Source organism: Alexandromys fortis, unplaced genomic scaffold (assembly GCF_014885135.2).
Source record: "Alexandromys fortis isolate MF-2015 unplaced genomic scaffold, M_Fortis_MF-2015_v1.1 scaffold_157, whole genome shotgun sequence".
Lineage (NCBI taxonomy): Eukaryota > Metazoa > Chordata > Mammalia > Rodentia > Cricetidae > Alexandromys > Alexandromys fortis.
In genome coordinates this window covers 279,338-302,718 of record NW_026068041.1, presented here as the reverse complement: position 1 = coordinate 302,718, position 23,381 = coordinate 279,338, and the positions used below count along the sequence as shown (strand labels likewise).

At 49.8% G+C, this 23,381-nt stretch overlaps 1 protein-coding gene across 5 annotated transcripts in view; it reads left to right on the top strand.

Moving 5' to 3' along the window:
• Mgat3 (beta-1,4-mannosyl-glycoprotein 4-beta-N-acetylglucosaminyltransferase) overlaps window positions 1-23,381 on the top strand; it is a 56,370-nt gene that overhangs the window by 21,775 nt on the left and 11,214 nt on the right. Inside the window, exon 1 of one of the 5 annotated variants that reach the window (XM_050165606.1) lies at window positions 1,275-1,456. The exons of the other annotated variants lie outside the window; for them this stretch is intronic. The gene's annotated coding sequence lies outside the window, so the exon portion shown is untranslated. Of the gene's footprint in view, window positions 1-1,274; window positions 1,457-23,381 lie in introns of those variants that run through there. 5 annotated transcript variants of the gene reach the window in all.

Here is a 23,381-nt window from a genome sequence, read left to right as displayed (position 1 = left end):
CACTTGCTCTGTAGGGACCGTGTTCCTTCTGATGCTCAGGTTCCTAGACACGGGAGCACTGCAGGCCTGTCACCAGCTCTGCCCTCCCAGTTCGAGACTATTCTTTCACACAATGGCAGCAGCAGTGTGGGCACAGTGAGGAACATTCTAAGACTCCTGTTCTAGCCATTCCTCCTGATTTTCCACATTCTTCATCGGCCAGCAGAATAACGATCCATGAGAGGCAAGAAGGAAATTCGGTTCAACCTGAAGTATCTATCTGGGCTGGTTCAAACTTCTAGACTTTGACACTGGGCAGTTTATTATAGTCATATTTTAGTATAGTACAAGTTGGAACAAAGTTTCCTGGTTAATGGTTTCCCTGCACTCAAGGAGGCACAATTACATTGAAACTTAACTCAAAGTACATGTCACTTCTTCTAAGATGGGTTCTAGGCCTCGAGAGGGATGTGCTGTGGTCTTGGTCATACAGATAGTGTAGAGGTCTTTTGGGCCACCTCCAGTCCTGCTTGTGGACTGGCCATAAAGATATTGTACACCCCCAGGTTATTATTAGTCACCTCTGTCCCCAGCCTTCTAGGTGAAAGTAGATTATATATCCTTCCTATTAAAGCTTCCTGTTTTCTTTAGTGCTTATCTGAAGGCAAAGACTTTTATGTTTCCCACACCCAATGGCTCCTCCCAGTCCCGTGTGGCTCCCTCTGTACACTGAAGGCTGAAGTCTTTCCTTTTGTCTCCCTTCTACCCCCACTGTCCCTCATTCTGGAAGAGAACCATAGGGAAGCCACTTCTCCAGGGGCTCGGGAGCCTGAGGTGGCATAGCAGGCAACTCTAGGACCTTGATTGTTCTTCTGAGCTGCAAACCAGACCTGGGAGCCCAACGATACTGCCAGAAACTTCAGGTGTGTGGCTTTGAAGAGAGCCATTTATTCACACAACAGACTGCGGTTCGTTACTTCCCCTCTGTGTCTGCTTGTGCTTGGGGCTGGGGCCACAGGTCATGGGACAGCACAGCAGGGCTAGATGCCCCAGCTCTAGCAGGCAGGCCAAACCATGGGACAGGTGCGAGGAGGGAGATTACCTGGGAATCTACAGCCTCCCACCATGTTTGCACTTTATCCAAAGAGCACTGGGTCCAAGAAAGATAAGAGCGGACTTCCTATAATCCTGACTCCCTCAGAGAAGCTGTCCCTCAGACAGCTGTCGTTGTCATGGTGTCTGCTGATTGCCGAGCAAGGGTCAAAGATTAGTGACGGCCTGACTGGTTCCTGGAGACCTGGTTAGCAGTCCCTCAGAGAGTCCTGGGTGAGTGCTTGAATAAGAAAAAGAAAAGGAAGACATGGCTGTTCCTTGGTGTGGTGGAGGAGAAGGTTTGTTGTAGATATGAGGAAGACCCTGGCCGGAGGCATCTGGGAGAGCGCAGACTGAACAGGACCAGCAAGACTGAGCCGGCCGGGTATGTGAGGAGAAGCAGGGATGGGGAGGGGAAGAGAGAAGAAGCTGGAGCCTTGGCCAAATGGGCCAAAAAAAGGCTTGTAACCAAAATGGCTGGGTTAATAGGGAAGAGCCTCTGGGGACGGGCAGCTGAGCCCCTGGGCTGGAGAAGTTTAAGGTAGGGGATGGGGTCTACCAGCCAGGGGGACCCTGTAACAGGTAGAGATTGAAAGATGCTGGGAAAACTTAGCAGCCAGTGTTAGGTGGAAGGTTTTTGTGTGGGTTTGTTTTGTTTTGTTTTGTAATTCCCTGCAGGCCGTGGGACAGAGGAGGTTGGTTGTGCAATGGAAGGGGCTGCGGACCTGGTGTGTGTGTGTGGCAGCCATCTCACTGAGTGGCCCTAGAAGAAAAGATAGCAGGGCATAAAGAAGTTGCCCAAGCCTCCTTTGGTGCCAGGCATGGGTCATAGGTTATCGGCTTCTTTGTCAGAATAACCCTTCCAAAGCGCTTTGCAGCTTGCTCGCAGAGGTTAAGCCGCCTCCTGGAGCCAGGCTGAGTGACCCACAGCCATGCTCACTTCCTTCTTGCTGCTGGGCCCGGGTCACTCTGTCAGCTCTGCAGCTTGCTCCCCCATAGCCCAGCTGGCAGTCAGGCTCCTACTGCTTGCCTGCCATACAGATGGGCCTGTGCCCATGGGAACATCTACTCTGACACCTGTCCCCCCGGCCTGTGCATTGTCCCACCTCTATCTACATCACAAGGACAATGCTAGGAACAAAGCTGCCTTGCAAGGGGCTTGACTCCATTAGCAGAGAGGTCCCAAGAGGACAGCGGATTGCCCTCTCCTTCCTCCAGCCCTCTGGGCTGGAGATGAAGCTAAAGTGGTCCCTTTGTACATTGTTCTTGAAGGTCTGGAGCCTGGTGGGAGGGGCTGGCAGTGCTGGGACAAGACTGCTGATCTCAGCAGTGGGGGTTGAGGGGATTTTCTGGGGAGGGGGAAGGTGATGGAATTTTCTCGGTGCTGAAGTCAGGGAGGGTGTTCCATCAGGTTTGAGCACTTAGTGTCTCTGGGCCTGTCCTCTGAGCACTTATCACTGTGGATGTGAGCTGTTCCCCAGGGTTCCTTGGGTCTTTAGACTGCCCAGTTCCAGGCCTGAGCAGCTGTTTTACTGCTCAGCCAAGCTGTGTGATGGGGGGTGGGGAGCAGAAGTGACCCTTCTCTCCTGTGGTTGACATTCCTGAAGGCAGGGAGACATAAACAAGGGCTAGCACCTCCCTCAAGGATGAACTGTAGGTTGAGGACTGGAGCGAGAGAGGGGAGAGAGAGAGAGTTGTTGGGGTCAGGGCTCAGGAAGCCCTGGGCCAGTAACAACAGAAAGAGAGGCAGCCAGCACTCAGAGATCTGAGGGCAGGGTGCTCCAGGTGGCAGCCACAGCCTCCAGGCTGGAGTTTATATCCTGGGGACGCAGGGTAGGGAAGAGGAAGGCGAACTTCGTGAAGACGTGGGAGCCAGCTTGGCAGCGTCTGCGGACAACCAGAGCAGACTAGGTTTCATTCTGGGTGTGATGTGCTATGAGCAATGGGGACAGAGAGGGACATTGCAAGTGACCCTTGGTTGCTAGAAAGGCAGAGGGAAGCCAGTGAGTAGGGCTTGGGGGTTGCAGAAGACGGATCAAGTATCCTATAGAAGGCACAGATGGGGGGAGGCTACTTGTAGAGGGAGCACTGTCCTTCCCAGGAACTAGTAAGGCAGGTCTTTGTCATGGCTCCCTGGGTGTCATCCCATGTAGTCCCCGTGAAGTGAGAGGGTGGCTGGTTTTCCTGTGCAGGCAGGAACTCTAAGGCTCAATTGTCTAGGATCCCTTGTGGTGGGGGTGGAGAAGGGCCAGACTTTGACTCCAGACTTTTTCAGTTCAGGCTGCAGGATGCCTCAGAGAGCCGAGCTTTCCCCTCAACGCCATTGCAGGGGTCCAGAAGGTTTATTTTGCCTCTTTTTAACTCTATCCCCTCTGGCCTTGGCCTCTGTAAACTGAGAAGTGCCCACTCTTTTTTTTTTTTTTTTTTTTTTTTCAAGACAGGGTTTCTGGGCTGGAGAGTTGGCTCAGTGGTTAAGAGCATTACCTGCTCTTCCAAAGGTCCTGAGTTCAATTCCCGGCAACCACATGGTGGCTCACAACCATCTGTAATGAGGTCTGGTGCCCTCTTCTGGCCTGCACGCATACACACAGACAGAATATTGTATACATAATAAATAAATAAATATTAAAAAAAAAAAAAAGACAGGGTTTCTCTGTGAAGCAGTCCTGACTGTCCTAGATCTCACTTTGTAGACTAGGTTGGCCTTGAATTCACAGAGATGTGCCTGCCTCTGCCTCCCAAGTGCTAGGATTAAAGGTGTGTGCCACCACCACCCAGCCTGAAGCACCCATTCTTATACCACTACCCAATTTCAACCTAAAGATGCCCCCTCCCCCACTGTGCTGGGCCATTACTAAGGCAGTGAGCACCCTGCTGTTCATTCCACAGCTGTGGAAAACAGTTCCAGGCAGAGCTGGCCTTGGCGTGACTCTTAAATTAGCCTGTTCTCTCTCATTTCCTACTGCTGATGAGACAGGGCCACCTTTCTGGGTGTGTAGCTGGTGGGTGGCAGGAGTTGAGGGGCAGGAGTCCAGCCCCTGTCAGATTCATCCCCCACTGGCCCCTGGGTTCCTGAAGATGTCCCAGAGTAGGTGAAGTGGGATGTGGCTCAGTGAGTGTTGAGGTTACGAGCTTTCACAGGATCTCCGCGGAGCCAGGTTCATTTTCCTCTGATTGAAGCTCTTAGTCAGTATTGCTTGTTCTCACCAATGCCCAGTCCCTCTCTGGCCTCTTCTGTTTTGAATGCCCAGCACTGCCCCTCTCCTCAGCTCCTTTTCAGCCTCTCATCCACGGGGTACTTCTTGGCTCCACGTCGCCTTCCTGCTGAGGGGCCGTGGGCAGCTGGACCAGTCCTTGCCAAGTCATCTGGTGGATGGAGATGCTGACATACAGCGGCCAGGGCAGCCTGCCTGTGGGCGTCCTGTTTGTTCATTGGTCTGCAGGATGTTTATTGCACTCGCGATCACCATGCGTCAGCTGTTGTTTTGTTTGGGGGTGGGGGACAGGACTTGGTGGTTACAGTCTGCTGGGAGGGTCAAGGGTGAGGCCACCAAACCATCTAACTGGAAGTCTGGGGCCTTTGAGTGGGCTGGACTTGGGGACTGCCTCAGAGAGGCAGAGGCTGTACCAAAGTGTAGAAGTAAGGAAAGAATCCTCCACAAGTGGAGAGTTGATTGCAGTGTCCTGCTAAGGAGTGGTGGCCCTTTCTCGTGCAGTGTGAGTGCTCACGGCCCTGCCCAGCTGCCTTCTAAGCCAGGCCTGACTTGTGTCCACCACAGAGGATGAGGGATGAGTACTGGGCCAAAGGGGGACTCTTAGGGTATGTAGTGGCTTCTTTGGGAGCTCCTCTAGGCTTCTAAAGTCTCATCTCTGGCCAACTACAGCTCTCGGTTCTTCCGTGGAAGGAGAGACTCTGCTCCATTCTTTACCCAGGGGCTGTGATCACAGGGCTGCTTTTAAAGGAGGCAGAATGGCTTCTTGCCCCGTCCTGGTTCCCTCTGCACAGAGACTTTGATCCAAACTAGCACTTGCAGGTTAAAGGCTGGAGGATAGAAGAGACCAGCCAGGGCTAAATGAGACCATGTCTCAATATGCATGCTGACAATGAGACAGAAAAACAGAGAGCTTGCTTGCATGCTATACATATCCGCCCATTTTTATCTTCGGGTCTGAGAATACCCCCTGGGGATAGGGAATAGTCTTCTGGGTGCTCTGCCCCAAGAATAGAATGAGGTAGGTCTGTGGTTGGTTGGTTACCTGGACTTGGTCCTGACAGCTCCAGTAAGGGAAATTCCTGATAATCCCTGCCCTGCCCAGCACCTGGCTTCTCTGGAAGAGTAGGGCTGCTCCTCCAACTACCTGGTTACCTATTTTACAAATGAGGAGACCTGAGGCCTGGGAAGTGAGGTGCTCATTTGGGATGAGCTGGGATTAGGAAGCCAGTCAGGTAAACAATTGTACTGGCATTGGACCTGGCTGAGATCAGCCTGTAGTCACGGAATTGATGTCTGGTTTGGCCTGGGGTGCCAAGGAAGGAGTCAACTGCTATAAAAGCCAGAAGCTAGGACTGGTCTGGGGGCCTCTAGACGGGACCATGTGGTGGAAGGGTGGGCAGTGATGGCCTGTAGGGACCCAGCTAGTAACCCTATATAGGTGGAGGTGGGGGGGGGGTGCACATAGGCCTTCTTAGGATAAGGTCAGATAGCCACAAGGAGGCCAGGGCTTATCCTTTGAGTCAGCTTCAGCCTCCCACCTGTAAGTAGTAGTGCGTGGCTGGCGTCAGGATGTGGGAGAGAGCAACATGAGCTTCTCTGAGCAGACCTGGGGACGGTGTGCCTCCAGGGGTATCTCTGGGTGGTCTCAGGAAAGGCCCTCATATTCCCCACAATTGCAGATTACTGGAGAGCTGTGGGCACAGGTTTGGGTCAGGCAAGCAAACATTATCCCCTGAGTAGCAGGTTCACTAGCCTCGGAGCCCTCCCTCACTGACCTGAGTTCCCAATCATCAGGGCTGGGGTGAAATACAGAGGGAGGCTGAGGATGTGAGCAAGGAGGTTCCCACAGAGGGAACATGGACAGGGCATGCTAGGGACAGTCAGGGTAGGAGTCTGCACTGTGTGGCAGGGTTCTGTCCGTCTCCTGAAGCCCAGGTCTCCCCTTAGACTTTTCTCTAACTTCTTTGAGTATCAGTGACTCCCCTTACTCCATATCAAACTGCGGGCAGCTTGACATGCGGTACTGTCCAGGATGACAAGTTCCTGTGGATGCTGGGTAGAGGTGAGGAGCTGCTGACTGTCCCTTCAGACCTCCAGAGAACTTAGGGCTCTGTGAACTGTGGTTTTAAAGTCCTTGCAACCAAGCCTAGTAGATGTACCATGGGCGCTCACATTGGTCTAAGCTGTTGAGGTAGCTGCAGGCAGGAGAAATGCTGTTTGACAGAGCAGGCTGGTTCAGGGGGACCTACGACTCTGGACACCTCAAGATCCATAACTTTGGAACTGCAGTCATATGCTAGGCTGCCACCAGCCAGCTGTGTGTCAGATCTTCTGTCCCGCAGAGGGAAGGAAGGGGAATGGCACATGATGTCTGGCAGGAGACAGTATTCTAGGAGTCAGCTGTCACAAACAGGAGCGTGATGAAGGTGCTGTTTCCTGATTGCACGCTCCCTCGGTCTGCCCACCCTTCCTGGCTAGCTGCATGGATCCTCCTCAGGAGATGCTCCTTAATCCTGATGCTTCTGTTAACTTCTCAGCTGTACTCTGTCCTTCTGTGCAGACCCCCGCTGCAGCTGCCCCCTAGCCCAGTAACCATTCTACCCTCTTCATCCATCCCAAGCTAAGCAGAGTACCAGTGTCCTAGACTGCAGTCCCCAAGTCCCCCCTGACCCTCTTGCTGCCTCAGATTGCCTTCCCTGTACCTCAGACAGGCCCAGTGATCTCTTTGCTCTGCATTGGGCAACTCCATAGTACATGTGGCTTCAGGAACTGTCCTCATGAAGGAAGGCCATATTTCTGAGAGATCTAAGTCCGGAGCTTAAAGTAACACATGACTTGTTCTTCTGGTTTATCCATATCTGCTCTGGTCTAGGTCACCTCCTGGCTACCTTTGGCCTGCAAAAGAATTTGGACAGGGACCCTTCCCCGTTCCTGTGTTGTTTTTTTTTTTTTTCTGGAATGTTGTTCTTTCTGGCCATCTGTGTATTCAACCAGGGCTATGTGTGTGTAGAGTAGCAAGGACCCATTCATTACTGACTCGTATGGGGCACCCATCTGTCCATCATTTGCCCTCAGATGTCCCTCAGACAGCTGGAGGCTGAAGATCCATCCCCTCACCCCTGGCTTTTCTGACCATGATTTAGAGATCTGGGTTTTACGTCCTGTATGGCTTTGGCCAGTTCACTGCCCTTCTCTGGGCTTCATCCTTTTGTTGCTAGAACACAACAAGGCTAGCCAGACCCTTTTTTTCCTTAAGACTTTTTAGGTGTGTGTGTGTGCATGTTTTGCCACATGCATGTATAACATGCGCATGCCTGGTGCCCGAGAAGGTTAGAAAAGGGCATAGGGTCTGGAACTAGAGTTAGTTGTGAGCCACCATGTGGGTTCTGGGAGTCAAGCCCAGTTCCTTTGCAAGTATCAAGTGCTTTTGTTTATTTAATTTTGGTTTTCAAGACAAGGTTGCTCTGTGTAGCCCTGGCTGTCCTGGAACTCACTCTGTAGACCAGGCTGGCCTCGAACTCACAGAGATCTACTTGCTTCCTCCTCCCAGGTGTTGGGATTAAAGGCATGTGCCACTACTGCTGGGCACATCGAGTGCTCTTAAACACTGAGCCATCTCCCCAGTCAGAGTTTTCTGTCCTGTATGGCTTCTCTGCCTCTGAAGTGTTGGTTTCTCTCTTGTACCGACCATTCAGGCTCAGTTAACTATGTCAGGCTTCACACACTCAGCTGGCGCTGGATCTGCTGGGCAATTCCAGGCACTTTGATAAATCTTTGGGGCTGACATAATGGCTCAGTGGTAGAGCACTTGGCTAGCGTTCTTGTGTTAGGTTCAATTTCCAGTGCTGTGGAAAAAAAAATGAAAAACTGAAGTTTCTCCCGTGACACAGACCTTGTTATGTCCCTGTTTGATGGCCGAGGGACGGTCAAGGCCCTGGAGTATGGAGAACCCTGGCAATCTGGCTGCAGGGTCCGAGTGTAGCCTCTGGCTGCCTCTGTGCAGAGCAAGGACCCAGGGCCACTTCCCTTCCCACATCTGCCCTCTTCTGATCCTGTGCCCAGAATCTCACCCTAGCCCCAGGTCACTCGCTGTTCTCCCAACCTGTATATTGGGTACTGCTTAGCACCCCACATCCACCTCCCCATGACTCTGCTCTCCTCCTTTGCCCTCCCAGACATTCCTCAGCTCCTGTCTGCAGCTCTGCAACCCTCCCAGGGTGGGGAGCTTCACCTCCAGACTCTTGCCTGCTCTACAGTGTGCCAAGCTGTATCCTTGCCTTCTATAGTTACCTAAAATGTATAGGACAGCACTCTGCTAGGACCATATTAGCCCACAACCATCCCACACTCAGGTCTTGCCCTTTATCGTGGCTGGCTGTCCCCTCGTCTGCTCCCATCGCTCCAGTAGAGCTGGTGCAGTTGGCCTCCCTGCCTCTGTTCTCCCTGGACCAGTCTATGGCGAGCTTCAGTGCAGTAGCCCCTAGTGCGTGTAGCCACAAGAAATAGTTTGTTCCTCAGTTGCCGCAGTCAGGTTCAAGTACTCAGCAGCCACGTGTGGTGGGTAGATATTGTCTTGGACAGTGTAGGCCTGGCACATTGCCGTTGTCACCGGGTGTGCTGTTGAACCATGTGGGCCATTCTCAGGAACAGGCTGAGTAGGTTCCTCCTGCTCACGGCCTCCTGGAGCCTGTGACCAAGGCCTGCCGCTTTCCCCACCACTTAGGTGGGAGCTGTGTGGGTCACAAGCCCAGGAGGACAGTGTATCTGCACAGGTGAATGTAACTGCCTTACCCCTCTGAGCACCTCAGTGTCCTCAGGTGTAAGATGGGAGGGCAGCTCTATCTCTGATGGTGACTGTGGGGGGAATCAGGTAGAAAGCCCCTAGCTGATGCCTGGCATACCTTGAAGGCTGCAGTAAATGGTAACTGTTACTTTCGGCATGGGTGGGTCATGGAAGTCCCTGGACAGTCGCTGCTTCATTGTTCCCAGTGGAAGCCACGAAAGCCGCTGAGCAGCCAGCAGCCCATGACTATGACTGATCTGTGTGGCCTCCAGCTCTGGTAGGATTGTTCTGTGTAGCCGCTGCCCTCGGGTTTCTGCAGGACAGAAGCCGATGTGCTGGATGGGATTTGGGGAGGGGCAGAGTCCTGGCTGGGCAGCTCTCCCGAGTGCTTGTCAGTCTCTCTGTGAGAGACTTCTGAGGCATCCCGCAGGATGCTGAGGTCAGGCTGAATGAGGAGGATTTGGAGGAAGGAGATAGTCCGGGTACAGATGATTTTGGGGTAGCAAGCAGGGACGGGGCTTACCTGAGGGTAGGCATGGAGTGAGAGTTGTCAGTGAGACTTTAACTCTGGAACTGAGGCAGCTAAGGGAGCTGTGTACCTCTGTGGGATCTGGGTGGCCTGGGCACCATCGCTCCAGAGCACTGGTTGGAGCAAAAACTGCCCACCCTTCCTGGACTTGATGTCTTTACCCACATAGGGGCACAGTGACAGCTGTCCTTGGGGAGCAAAATTTGCAAAGATCATCCGAGAGGGCTGGGACATGTCCTTGATGCCCTTGGCTACATACACCTTTTCCCTTGGAGCAGACCCTCCCTCTGGGTAAGCCAGGGAATCATTTCTGGAAGTTAGACCTGATAGCCATGGCTTTCCTCAGCCAGGATATTTGTGTTTATCCTGAGGCAGGACCCCAGCCCACAACCCCTCAAATGAGTGCTCAGATTTGCCTATTAGCTATTGAAGGATGCCTGGCTACTCTGGGCTTTCATTAGATTAATTTTCCTGCATAACATGTGGCTTGGTCCTGGAACCGGTCCCTACTTTGTCTCTGGTGTTTGAAGCATCAGAGCTTGGCCTTACAAAGGCTTAGGAACCTGGATGATATGTGGGCTATGGAGTGAAACCGTATTGTTTTAACTTCGGCACAGTGGCTGCTCTACTCCAAACCCCACCCTACTACTTCTTGTGTTTCTCTATCTCTCCTCTGATGCTCTATGATTCCTTTCTGTCAAATAGTTGCTATGTAACTTCCTGATCCAGGGTTAATCAATGCAAATGCAAACTCGGGGTTCGCAGTGTGGTTGAATATCCCTCAACATTTCCCTCCTTTTGTCTAAATAAAAAGGAAAGGTTTTAACTCTAACACAGTAAAACTATACGCAAGAGGAAAATGATCAGGTATTGCCTAAATAAAAAGGAAAGGTTTTAACTCTAACACAGTAAAACTATACGCAAGAGGAAAATGATCAGGTATTGCCTAAATAAAAATGAAAGGTTTTAGCTTTAATGCAATAAAACTATATACAATAAGAACAATTTTTAAGTAAGGATTGCATTCACAGTGTCCAGTCCACTTGTATTTGGCAAATTTAGATTAACTACCCTGTTATCTTTATTGTAACTGAGGACCAGCTTCCAATACAGCTGCAACTGTATCTTTCCAGCCTTGTGGGATAATTCTGTTCCTAGTGGCCCATGAGTTTAACATCTGTTTCACAAAGGGTGAATGAACACCATATGAAACACCTGCTTCCTATCTCTTCCAATCTAACATCGCTACAGGATTCCAATTAATTTCTGCATAGCCTTGGGGGTGCCTATCATCTGGTGATTGTTCTTGTATGGTAATGGGATAAATTAAGGTTGGTGTTGTAATAACTGTAGGCCACTCCTCTTTAGTTTCATAATGCAATGGTGCAGTAGATTCTGCTCTAAATTCCTTTGTCTGAGTCTAAGTATTTTTTTATTTTCATTAGTAGGTCTTTCTAAAGGTTGTATCTTATCTGTTAAATTATCATTTGGCTCAGTTATCAAACCACTTTTTAAAGGATAAAATATTAATTATCAAACTCATAATAAGTATAATCAACATTATGTCAACCCCAGCTTAGTCATTTATCCCCTCATTTAAATTTCCCATTTTCAAGCCATCCATAGTAACACTATACAGGATCCTAGCACCCTGCATTGTCATGTTCCCCATTCTTAATGTAGGAAAGCTTTTTCTTTTTAATATTATTTAACTCTCTATTAAAGGACTTCCCAGGTATCTCGCCAGATCTGCTGACTTCTCAGTAGTCTCTCTGGTGGTGTAGGCAGTGAACTCAAGCCCCTCCCACAGTTCCCAAGCCCAAGCCTGCCTGCTTTCCAGAGTCCCAGCAAGTGGCAGCTCTATGCTGTGAGTACTACAACTGTGACAGAGCTGACTAGTGTGACTCCACTGCCCATGGTCGTGCCCCGTGTTGGGTGCCAAATGTTATTTTAATGTGGCTGCACCACTCCAATTCCCACCCTACTACTTTCTGTGTCTCCCCAGCACTGTATCACTATATATAACTCTGATCTCTGTGGAGCCCAGCCCGATGCATACTCATCAAGGGAGTGGATAAGGATGAGAATTGAAAGGATAAACCCAATGTCAGGTTTTCCTCAAATTCCACCAACTTCAGGAGTCAACTGTGTTCTGTTACTACAGGCTCTGCCTGCTGTTACACATGGGATCACTGAGCTTCACGTCAGGAGGATTCCCGTGTCTCCTCAGAGACCAGGGAAGGTGTTTACTTTCTTCTAAGCCCAGAGACTCTGACTTTCTCTACTTTAATCCCAAGATAGAAACAGGAATTAGTCATGGAAACTCCAGAGAGCCTGATTTCCATGAATCACGAAGAATCTCCAGGAATCCAAAGGACCTACAAGGGATGTGCTGCCAATTGGATGAGTGGAGACTAAGGCACCCTGCAGGGCACTGGCCTGGGATGAAGGCTTAGGCAGCATCCTTATTTATTTATATTATTGTATGTGGGTGTGCATGTGTTATATACGTAAGTATGTGTGCATGTACATATATATGTGTGCATATAGAGACCAGAGGTCAACATCTTCAATCATGCACCACCTTATCTTTTGAGTTATGGTCTCTCATTAAGTCTGGAGTTTCCTCGTTGGCTATGCTGGCTGTTGAGCTTGCTCTGAGAACTGCCTGACTCTCTCAGTTCTGGGGTTACGGGCACATTTAGCTGTGTCTATCTTTTTACATAGGTGCTGGGAGATTAAACTTAAGTTCTCATGCCTGTGCAGCAAATACTGCCCATTGAGTTATCTCCTTACACACAGGGCAGCATTCCCACTCCAGCGCCTCCTCTGAGAGGAGAGACCAGAGATTCCTCAAGGTCTGGCCCCAGGTCCTGAAAGCTCTCAGGTCACTCAAATGATCCTACAGGGTGATGGTTGTCAGTCTCCAGGGTAAGCAGAGCCTGTTTGGCCCAGTCATTTATCAAAACCTGCCAGAATGAGGCATGTTCAGTGGGACATCTGCGTCCCATTGTCTGGCAGGAGACCCACCAAAGTGAACATTTACAGAGCAGACCCCAGCACCGGGCTCCTTGGAGAATGCTTTGATACAACCGTTTCTTCAGGTCACTGCCAGGACTGCTGAGAGGGTAACCTCTTTTCACCCAACAAGACAGACTCAGAAAAGCAAAGAAAACTTGCCTGAGAGCACACAGCTAAGTCACAGCACCAATTTTTCAGACTTAACAGTAACTGTGAAAGCCAGTACTCACTGAGCGCCTGCTCTGTGCCTGGGCGGGCTTCCCAGCCCTTACCATAGACCAATGAAAGGATAGACCAATGAAAGGAGAAACTAAGGCACTGGAGGTGGAGGAACTCCTTGAGGCTGCAGGCAGTGTGTGGATCTTTGTGCCTTGTGCCTCAGGGACTGCTGGGCAAGCAGATTTGTTGCAGGCTTCCTGGTTTTGCTCTCAGAAATGGGCAGAGTCCTAGGGGACCTTGTGTAAGCCTAGAATAGGGTGGAAGGTAAGGCGGACCCCAGCTCAAAGTCGAGATACTCTTTAGAGCAGATGGACCAAGCAGATAGAGGTGTCAGGGGTTCGTTTCTTTTCCTTTTTGTTTTGTTTTGATTGTTTGTTTTTGAGACAGAGTTTCTTTGTGTAGTTTTGGAGACTGTCCTGGAACTCACTCTGTAGAGCAGGCTGGTCTTGAACTCACAAGTATCTGCCTACCTCTGTCTCCTGAGTGCTGGGATTAAAGGCCTGTGCCACCACTGCCCATCTTGTGTGTGGGGGTTCATTTCTGAAGGTGTTTCTGAGCTGGGTTTTGCAGATAGGATCTGAGGTAACCTGGGCTATCTCCAATTCCACTTCATGCACAATCCAATACTGCCTATGGCTGTTGGCCTGCCCATTTCTCTGCCATGGTGGAATCTGGCCCCTTCTCCCAGTTGGAAGACCTGAAGACCTCATTGCTAGCCCAGAGCTGAGGACACCAGAGATCTTAGCATCAAGGGGGAGATGGAGACGGAGACAGAGCCATTGGGTGTCATACAGGGGAATGACTGTTAGGTCATGAACCAGCTGAACTATAGCAGAGGCCGTTAGCAGGAACCAGGACAAGGCCAGCCAAGGGCATTCCAGGTCACAAATAGGACCCCATCAGCTCAGGCTGGCTCGGGACCATGGAGAGTTCCACAGGCATCTCTGTCACCCCAGTGACACCTATCAAGTGTTTGGCTGTGTCCTAGAGCATGAATCTGGTTACAGCCTCCAGAGGGTACTAGCCAGACTCAAGCTGAAGCTGACTCTGAGGTCATGGCTGGGCCATTGTGATGGCTAATTTTGTGTGTTACCCTAACAGGATTAAGACACTCCTGCCCCTGCATGACTTTTGAGGGCCTAGAGGCTGTCTCTGGAGGAGACAGGTGAGGGGAAAAGGTCCGTTCATCAGTATGGCGTGCACTGTCCAATGGGATAGGGGCCTGGAGCAAGCAAAAAGAATGAATTCCTCTCCCCCGGGTTTGGGGTACTACTGCCCTTGGACATCAAGACTCTAGCTTGTCTGTCTTTGGGACTCCAGCAGCTGTTGGACTCTCCAGTTTTCAGCCTTGGACTGGGAATCACACCAGGTTTCCCTGGTGCTGAGGCCCTGAGGCTTGGAATGGATCACAGAGCTGCCCACAAGGGTCTCTTATCTGGCAGAGGCCCATCATCACACCGATGAACCTCCAAAATCACGTGAGCCAATTCTCCCAATAAATCCCCTGTCTCTCTTGTTGATCCATCTGTCTGAAGAACCCCGGCTCTCAGACTTGGGACTGTGGCTTCTCAGATTCCACATGCTGTCGCCTGCCAAGGAAAAGGATGTAGGAAAGAAGGCGTGGAAGACGAGGGAGAAAAAGACTTCCCACTGTCCTACTGCCACTTTGGCTTAGCCTCAGCCTCCTGTGCCTAGTATACACTCATCTCCACCCTTTTACCCGCTCTTGCAGGAGGCCTAGTCCCAGGGGCAGGATGCAGTGGTAGGGTGGCTGTCTTGGAACATCGTCCCCTTCCCCAGCTCACACACCTGTCTTTGCAGGCTCAGACTTTGCCTAGCCGCCAGGGCAGAGCCCCCAACTCCGTTTCTTGTTACTTTGAGATAGGCTAGCACCTTCCAGGCCTGGAGTCCTTGATCTGCCACCCCCCTCAAGGAAGGCTGTGGACAAATCACAGGTTAAGAAGAGCTAGGCTGATGGATGGAGTCCTTGCGCCGCACTCGGCCCTTTTTGCCTTTTTGTGTGGATTTCTGTTCAGTGAGACAGAGAAGCTACAGAGAAGCAGGTGAGCATGCTCAAGGCTGTACATATTCTCAAACGGCAGAGCTGGGGTTTGGAGGGGCCGTTGCACCTGTGTGAGTGACAGTGAACACCTTGAAAATGTTCCTGGAAGCCCCTGGAGAATCATTGGTGAATTTTCCTGGCTTGAGCAGGACTTAAGAGTAGCCTCTGAGGCGTGGGATCAGGCTTGGAAAAGAAGGGCCCAAAGGGCTTTGTTCTCGGAGAGCTACCTGCCTGGGCCTCGGGGCTCAGCTCTCTGGAGGTCCAGTCCTTCAGCAGTAGAAATTGGTTCTCAGGCAGTTCTGGGGGTCCTGGATTTCCAAAGGGGTTCAAGCCGGGTGCATCCTGGGAAGCAAGGTAGTGTCCTCCAGCTCCTCCTGGAACCTCCCTGTCTGGCAGTGTGACAGTGCCCTGCCTTCCCCTTCTCTGGAACTCTTCTCTGAGGAAAATGACAGCAAGGAGCTTTCAGATACACTTCTGGGGGCCCCAGCCCCAGTCACTTCTCAGCCTCCTGCAGACGGTCATGCAGAGTGACTGGTACTCAAAGCTAGTCCGTTTCCTGTAGTGATATTTGCTTTGTGCTATACTAAATAGAGCTTGTCTGAGTATCAGAGTGTGAGGCCAGCCACTCGTTAGCCACAGAGACCAGGCAGTAGTGACACACACCTTTAATCCCAGCATTTGGGAAGCAGAGGCAGGTGGAGCTCTGTGAGTTCAAGGACTCCTTGGGCCACGTTGGTAGATCCAGTCTCAAAGAGAAACAGAGCCAGACGGTGGTGGCTCATACCTTTAATCCCAGTACTTGGGAGTCACACGCCTTTAATCCCAGCACTAGGGAAGGGGAAACAGGAAGGGATGTGGCTGGGCAGAGAGAGGAATATAAAGTGGGAAGAGACAGGAACTGGAGGCATTCAGTCTGAGACAGGATACCCCATTCGGTCTGAGGATTTTGTAGAGGTAAGAACTAGTACCTGGCTACTCTGCTTCTCTGCTTTTTCAGCTTTCACCCCCAATACCTGACTCCAGGTTTTTATTAAGACCAATTAGAAATCGTGCTACAGTTTCCCATCCAGTTAATCAGCGTATCTCCCAGAGTTGACAGTTCCTTGCCACCCTTGTCAGAGCCTGCAGAAGTCAGCTCGATTCTGGAAATAACCAGACTAGGTAAAAGATAAATGATTATATTTTTATATATTATTTATTTATTTATTATAAGGGGGGAACTCACGAAACAGGACCGAGAAGTCCAAGCTCAGCAGTGCTGCGAGGGACCACTGAGAGAGAGAGAGAGAGCTCTCCGGGTCCCAGAGAGCTGAACCACCTCTTAAAGATAATTGGTTAGCAAAGCTTCCCCATCAGGAGCCATCCATCTATCCACAGCCTTCCTTATACCACTTTAGAAGCCAATTTATTGGGCAGGGGGCAGGGACAGCATAGCATATGAAGGGAGAGGACAGCTTGTAGGCGTTGATTCTCTCCTGCCATGTGGATCCCAGTGATGGAACTCAGGTCATCGGGCTTGGTGGCAAGCTCCTTCTTCACCTTCTGAGCTGTCTTCCCAGCCTGGTCTACACTCTGACCATGGCCTTGAACCCTATATGTTCTGGCTAGGTCCTGCTTTAATTTCCCTTCAGTTCAGTTCCCAGGCCCCAGGGAGGCATCTGGGTGCTTTAGTCTAAGCCTAAGGCACAGAAACACAAAGCTAGCGGTGTGGTGCTCAGTCTGAAGCCAAAAGATGGGGGATTGAGGAAACTTGACCTAAACCCTGGAGTCCAAAGTCATCAAGAGAAGGGAGGAACTTGCTCTGGCTCTGCCATTTTGTTCCCTCCAGATTCCCTGCCCATTGGATAGTATTCTCCCTCATAAAGGAAGGTGCCCCCTTTCCCTCCGCCTTCCCACTCCCTTCCCATCACCTCCAGAAATAGATGATCAGAGGTAACACATGGCCAGTTCTTCACACGTATTCCTTAATCCAGTGTTTCAGTCAGGGAGCCTGTCTGGCCACCCCATGAGTCTGTGCCTGTACCCATCTATCCTTTACTTCCACTCTGCTCCTTCCCAGGTCAGAAGGCTTTACCCTGCAGTATTGTGTGACTCACCCCACACTGACAGCAAGCTCCCCTTGGGCAGGGTTTGTCTCTGAGGGTCCTCAGTGCTTGGACAGGTGTCGGACTAAGGTGACCTTAGCTGGCTGTCCAGTGTGTTCTCTGGGTGGACTGTGTCATCCTTCTTGGGTTCAACTTGGCATATGGCAAGGGCTCAAGACGGCTTTCCTACTGTGCAATGTCATTGTTGCCCTTCAGAATTGAGTAGGCTGTTGACCGGTTGTATTTGACAACATACAGGTCAGTTTGTCCCTCTGGCTACAGTTTCCTCATCTCTACAGCAGGGGAGACATGGATACCTGCTTTGTGTTGAAGAGATTGTATGAGGTTGTTCACGTAGCATGCTCAGGAGAGTCGCTGGCGTGAGGCATCACGCCTCAGTGAAGGTTGGTAACAGAGGCAGAAACATTGAACAGGGCCCAGTGTATTCCTGAGTACTGTTGAGAGAGACGGGTGAACCTGGGAATCTGCGGTCGTGTTCTAGCCGCGGCTCAGTCACTGTCGTGGTGCCCGGGGGAACTCTTGTCGACCTTCCCACTCCGTTTCCCCATCTGTAAAAGCTGTGGTCATGGTGACCCCTTGAAGGCTGAGAGACTTAACTGAGGCCCGGAGGACAAATGATTGTTTATGCTGTTTCACATATATTCTGCTTTAGTCCACAGAGTGTATTTGAAGCAGTCACCTAAGTAAAGATTTAAAAAAGAAAAAGAAAAAAGAGTTGGACCATGAAACTCGTGAAGCCGTGAATGTAGAAGTTCAAGGAAAGATGAATGGTCTCGAATGGTCTCGAATGTGCCCTGGGTGGACTGTCACCCCACTTGGGGGCAACTTGGTGAATGGAAGGGGCGCAATGCTTAGTCCCATAGTTCCCAGCAGCAAACTTGACTTTTTTTTTAACTTGACTTTTTTTGTTTGTTTTTATTTCTTTGGCTTTTTCACCCATCTGTGTTGCTATCTTACCTCCCTCCCCCTTCCCTGAGGGGCTTTCCTTTTTCCCTTCTCCCACCCTCTGCTGCCTTTCCCTCCCCCTCCCTAAAGAGCCCCTCTTTCCATCTCAGGCTTTTTAACTCGCTCGGTAGCTCAGGATGGGCTCAAACTTCAGGTCCTCCTGCCTTAGCCTCCCCGGTGCTGGGATGACAGGTATGGGCCATCCCACACTGAGATGAGACTCAAGTACCTGACTGCTCTGTATAAAACATCAAAATTCCCGGGTGGTGGTGCGGGCGATGGCACTCACCTTTGATCCCAGAAGAGGCAGGCAGATCTCTGAGTTCAAGGCCAGCCTGGTCTGCAGAGTGAGTTTCAGGACAGTCAGGGCTACACAGAGAAACTCTGTCTCAAAAACAACAAACAAACAAAACACTACCACCACCCAAGTTTTCAAATGATTTGTTTTGGGGAAAGGAAGGAAGGAAGGAAGGAAGGAAGGAAGGAAGGAAGGAAGGAAGGAAGGAAGGAAGGAAGGAAGGAAAAGAAAGGGATTCAGCCTGGCTTTTGGCAGGAAAAAAAACCAATGGGCTCCAGCTGGCGTCCAGAGAAGCGTCCCTAAGGGTGTGGCTTAGTGGGTAGAGTACCTGAAATTACCCAGTACGACCTGGCACAAGTGAGAAGGAAGCACGAAACACGCGACAAACCCGCTTAGGAGTTTATTAGAGGAGACATGTACTGGCCTGGTGAGGTCGCTGTGCAGAGAGAGTGCACAAGCTTGACCTTTATCAAATGGACTCATGAGGTCAGACTGACCCAGCTGCTCCAGGGCTCCCAGGTCAGCTCAGACTCGCTGCTGGGGTCTGGTTTCACCATTTCTAGCCCCACAAGGGGCAAGAGTGGCCAGGCCACCCTGAAAAGCCCCATGCTGACCCCCAAGAAACCCTATATGAAGTCTCCTGCTTAGTCCTTTGCTGCTGCTTTGCCCGACAGAGGTGGCCACCCTCTTGTGTCTTTCCTAATAAATCTCTTCTGGGAGGTTTGTTGTACAGTGTGACTTTGTGGTATTCCTCGGCTCCTTACTGGCGTGATACCCTTCCCCCTGGAGCTGTAACACAGTGATTCCAGGAACACGGATAGGCTCTCTTGGTGCCTGTATCCCCCTTGGGGTCAGAGTCACATTGGGACTCTATCCCTCATCTCAGGTCCACCTCCAACAGACTCACCTTCCAGCTCACTGATGGCTCAGCACCCCATCCACCGGTGGCAATTAGTTAAGTTTCCCCTTGGGTAGGTGTAAACACTTCCCTGAGTCCAAGGAAGTGACCTTGAGCACCTGGCACCCCTTTGGTACTCTTGAAGGTAGAGGTATCCCCAGGCACTGTCTTTTTTCAAAAATTATTTTTTTTATTATGTATACAATGTTCTGCCTGCATGTGTGCCTGCCCTCCAAAAGAGGGCACCAGATCTCATAGATGGTTGTGAGCCACTATGTGGTTGCTGGGAATTGAACTTAGGACCTCTGGAAGACCTCTTAACCTCTATCTCTCCAGCCCCTCAGCCACAGCTGAGGCTACAGCTAGCCTTCTTCACCTGACCCCATATCCCCACTCTTGGAGTTGTAATCCTGCAGTTTCCTTAGGCTTAACTGGACCTTTGTACCCTTCCTGCCCTCTTTTCCCACCTGCCCTTTGGAGCTGCCCATAATCCCACAGCTCCTCTGAGTCCTTGTGGATTTTGTGACTCTGCTTACCAAGCCTTTCCGGTGGATGAGACCTCCCCCTCCTAGAGCTCCGTTTTCATCCTCGCCTTCTGGCCTCCTCACCTGGCTTCCACAAAAACCCTGGTACCTGCTGAGTCTCTTCTCAGGCTTAACCAGGCTAAGCCCCTGACTCCTCCTGAGTGTGGTGATGAGATGCTGAACCACTTGTGTCTCCTGCCTGTCCTCCCTTAGTCCTGGGGACACCGTGGCTACAGGCTGCAGTGACATTTCTCCTTCCCCCCTCTCATCCAGGGGAATGTCCTCTCATTCCTCCTCCTTGGGATGCCTTTTAGAAAACTTCCAGCCTAAGCTGGAGGGCCTCAAATTTATTAACTCTTGCAATAAAATTTGGCCTCAATATCCTTTAGATAACCAGTCCAAATGGCTGCCTAACAGCACCCTAGACCCCAGTATTATCCAGGACCTTTACAAATACTGCAAGCGATTGGGGAAATTGTAAGATACCCCATTCCCTATGTTCAAACTTTCCCTTTTCTACCCTACAAGCCCTGTTCGTTTTTGTGTGGGTTCTACCCCCACCCCAGCGCGCGCGCGCGCACACACACACACTCACACACACACTCACTCACTATGTAAAGTTCTTGTCTTTTCTCAGGGCAATGGTGGCGTACACCTTTAATCCCAGCACTCGGGAGGCAGAGGCAGGCGGATCTCTGTGAGTTCGAGACCAGCCTGGTCTACAGAGCTAGTTCCAGGACAGGCTCCAGAGCCACAGAGAAACCCTGTCTTGAAAAACCAAAAAAAAAAAAAAAAAAAAGGTTCTGGTCTTTTAAGTTACTGTTGATGGATCTGTAAGGTTTTTTTTGTTTTTTGTTTTTTTTTTTTGTTTTTGCAAGGTGGGAGCTGGAAGCCAGTCCTAGTAGGAGGGGGAAGAATTGAGGGAGTAGGCCAGCTGTGTAGTGCGCACACCCAGCACATACTCCCCAATGGCTGGTGCATCTCCCAGCTCCCTCCTGCAGCGTCCTCTGTCTATAGCAAGGGCTCAGAAACTTCCTATCTCTAAGCCTTCTTTGTTCTCAGCTTACTGAATTCAGTTCTACAGGGACTCAGACGTCTTTTAGGTATGAGTAACGTTGGACTGTTTTGTGTTGTCCCACTTCATTAAAAGTTGTCTTTGGAGTTGTGGGTGTGGCTCCCCCTCCTCTGTACCGAAGCATGCTTGTTTAAAGGTTTCCTCGAAAACATCTATCCCTTCTCAGACAAGACACCTCACTATGTGACAGAGAAAGGAGAGCAAAACAAAATAAAGGGACCGAGTGTTCCCAGTGGGGACCATGGCTGCTCATCTCATACTCTTCTGGTTTGGGTTTAACTCTCTAAAACTTTTCCTAAGTTATCTCTTATTTCAAGATTTGTAAGGTTATTGTGTAACTTTCTATACCTCAAGATTTGTTGGCTATTGAATATAATTTTAAAAAATCTATAAAATTGGTATCAAAAGAGTTAACTTAGGAGTTGTAACATCAGGGTTAATATTAAAAATCTTGTTTTGTTTTATTTTTCAAGATAGGGTCTCTCCTCAAACTCACTCTGTAGGCCAGGCTGGGCTGGAACTCACAGAGATCTGCCTGTCTCTGCCTCCCGAGTTCTGGGATTAAAGGTAACCTGTGTAATCCTAAAGGAAATGTGATTTACTGCCTTAGCTGCTGTCCCCTCATCAGGGTGGAGGCAGCCATGTGACTGACAGCCATCTTTCCTAGGGTTGGAGAAGATAGATTTTTGCTATGTTACTTCATTCCCTTCTTGATCACAAGTGACCACATGGCATAAGCCAACCAAAGAAAAGAACATAGAAAGCTCTGCAGCCCAAACCAGATGATTCCTCCAGGATTTTTTTTTTTATCACACTGGCAAGCCTTCCCCTTATTGGCCTCAGCTCATAGTCCCTTCTCTCCCTCTCCAGCCTCTTTGGTCTCCCTTTCTCCCTCCCCAGTGACAGGCCACCCAAACCAACCCTCCTGGGTGCCTACTTTCAACCTACTGCTGTTCCTAGTCCCTGCTACTCTTCCGTTATGGGACTCCCTTTACCTACCGTTACCAACCTAAACTGGCCACAGTTCTCCCTTTGTGGGAGGTTGCCAGGGTGGATGGCGTGGTCAGGGTATACGACCCCTACTCAAGTAAACTCTTAAATAGAAAAGAGATTGGAGCTGGGAGATGGTGGTGCACACCTTTAATCCCAGCACCCAGAAGGCAGAGGCAGAGGCGGGTGGATCGCTGAGTTCAAGGCCAGCCTGGTCTACAGAGTGAGTTCTAGAACAGCCAGGGATACACAGAAAAAACCCTTTCTTAAAAAAGCAAAGAAAGGGGGGGACTGGACAGATGGCCCAACGGTTAAGAGCACTGGCTGCTCTTCCGGAGGATAAGAGTTTGATTCCCAGTACCCACATGGTGGCTCACAACCATCTGAAATGAGATATGGCGCCCTCTTCTGGCCTGCAGGTGTATGTGCAGTGCACTCGTACATAAAATTTTTTAAAAAGCAAAGAACAAAAAAGGAGAAAAGAAAGAATTGTTTTGGCTATCCTAGGTTTTTTGCTTTTCCATATAAAGTTGAGTACTGTTCTTTCGAGATCTGAAGAATTTTGCTGGGATTTTGCTGGGCATTGCGTTGAATCTGTAGATTGCTTTTGGTAAGATTGCCATTTTTACTGTTAATTCTGCCTACCCAAGAGCATGGGAGATCTTTCCACTTTCTAGTGTCTTCTTCAATTTCTTTCTTCAAAGATTTAAAGTTCTTGTCATACAAGTCTTCCACTTGTTTGGTTAGAGTTACTCTGAGATATTTTATGCTATTTGTGACTATTGTGGAGGGTGTTGATTCTCTGATTTCTTCCCCAGCCCTCTTATCATCTATGTACAGGAGGGCTACTGATTTTTTTTTGAGTTAATCTTGTATCCTGCTACACTGCTGAAAGTGTTTATGAGTTGTAGAAGTTTCTTAGTAGAATTTTTGGGATCACTTATGTAGACTATCATATCATCAGCAAACAGTGAGAGTTTGGCTTCTTTTCCATTTTGTATCCCCTTGATCTCCTTTTGGTGTCTTATTGCTCAGCTCAAGAACTATATTAAATAGATATGGAGAGAGTGGACAACCTTGTCTTGTTCTTGATTTCAGTAGAATCGCTAAGAGTTTCCATTTAGTTTGATGTTGGCTGTTGGTTTGCTCAATAAAAAATCAATAAAAAATGTCTTTAAAAAAAAGAAAGAAAAGAGACCCTGTTGTAATTTATTTTTTAAGATTTATTTATTTATTTATTTATTTATTTATTTATTTATTATATATACTGTATTCTGCACCAGATTTCATTACAAATGGTTGTGAGCCACCATGTGGTTGCTGGGAATTGAACTTGGGACCTTCGGAAGAACAGGCAGTGCTCCTAACCTCTGAGCCCCCTGTTGTAATTTAAAAATGCTCCAAAGAGAAGTCACACCATGCAACAAGGTTCACATAGGAGGTTTTTTGGGAGAGAAGAGAAATGGGGACAGAGATGGGGGCAGAGACCAGTCTCTGGGGACAAGAGTGGTGGGAGAGAGAGAGAGGGCGGGAGGTGGGAGGTGGGCAATTTCCACCTTTTAAAAGGGAACGTAGCAAATGTGCACATTTGTGCAGTAGTGGCTGCAGCTGAGGATGTATCCTGTCAGGACCCCAAGGGTAGGCCA